This window comes from Ostrinia nubilalis, chromosome 7 (assembly GCF_963855985.1).
Source record: "Ostrinia nubilalis chromosome 7, ilOstNubi1.1, whole genome shotgun sequence".
Classification (NCBI taxonomy): Eukaryota; Metazoa; Arthropoda; class Insecta; order Lepidoptera; family Crambidae; genus Ostrinia; species Ostrinia nubilalis.
In genome coordinates, this window is record NC_087094.1 from 12,543,088 (window position 1) to 12,543,318 (window position 231).

A 231-nucleotide genomic window follows, 5' to 3' on the forward strand; every position below is an offset into this window, starting at 1 on the left:
TTTTGGTTTTTATTTTACTTCCAGGACCTTTTTCAGAAATCTTACGAAAACTTAATCGAATTATAAATCGATTTAGAACCTAGGGTTGTGACTTCAGTTGGTTCAATCCCAACGATAGAAGAAGTCTATTGATGTTATATGTTGAACAGACACTGCCTAACAGTATAATGGTATTCTACCTTATTCTACCTAGCGGTGGTATTGTGTTAGCTACACTTACCTACCTATCGT